Source organism: Austrofundulus limnaeus, unplaced genomic scaffold (assembly GCF_001266775.1).
Source record: "Austrofundulus limnaeus strain Quisiro unplaced genomic scaffold, Austrofundulus_limnaeus-1.0 Scaffold4158, whole genome shotgun sequence".
NCBI lineage: Eukaryota > Metazoa > Chordata > Actinopteri > Cyprinodontiformes > Rivulidae > Austrofundulus > Austrofundulus limnaeus.
The window spans coordinates 1-509 of record NW_013956560.1 but is presented as its reverse complement, the minus strand read 5'-3'; the positions used below and the strand labels follow the sequence as shown (position 1 = coordinate 509).

At 46.8% G+C, this 509-nt stretch overlaps 1 long non-coding RNA gene across 1 annotated transcript; it reads right to left on the bottom strand.

Annotated features, from left to right (window-relative positions):
- Positions 1–509, bottom strand: LOC106512084 (uncharacterized). Its single transcript, XR_001309620.1, has 4 exons — positions 466–509; positions 326–384; positions 155–227; positions 1–81 (listed from the first exon to the last, which is right to left on the bottom strand). It is a non-coding gene; the product is annotated as an uncharacterized LOC106512084 (long non-coding RNA).

Below are 509 nucleotides of genomic sequence, written 5' to 3'. Positions count from 1 at the left end.
AACAAACTCCTCAGATGGGCACTCGATGATGATAAAAACCGGTCCTGGAACTGAGGGGCCGCAGACCTGCTCGGGTCGGATCTGTGGGACCACAGCGAACAGGATCAGTCGAAGCGTTTTGGAGGCTGACAGCTAACAGAGAATCGTACAGAACCTCTTTTCCTTCGTACACGATGCTCCCCCCGTTTTCCAGAACACGGACGAGAGGTCTGATAGCTGCCTTGCCTCTGAAATTTAAATTTTATCTCAATTAGAACCACAGAAAATAAGTTTGCCCAATAAAACGGCATCTGTTTGATTGTCAATCAAGCTTGTGTACACTTACACAGGCAGCCCGAGCTCTCTGGCCTGGGCCGGTAAGATAGACCCCATCCTTGATCGAAGCTGTGAAAATGTCCAACGAGTTGTAGAAAAAACAATACAAGATTCTGAAAATCCAGGACAATGTTGGTTTTACAGTCTTACCTTACAAATAAAGGCAACCACCAGGGAGGGATCTTGTTTTTCCC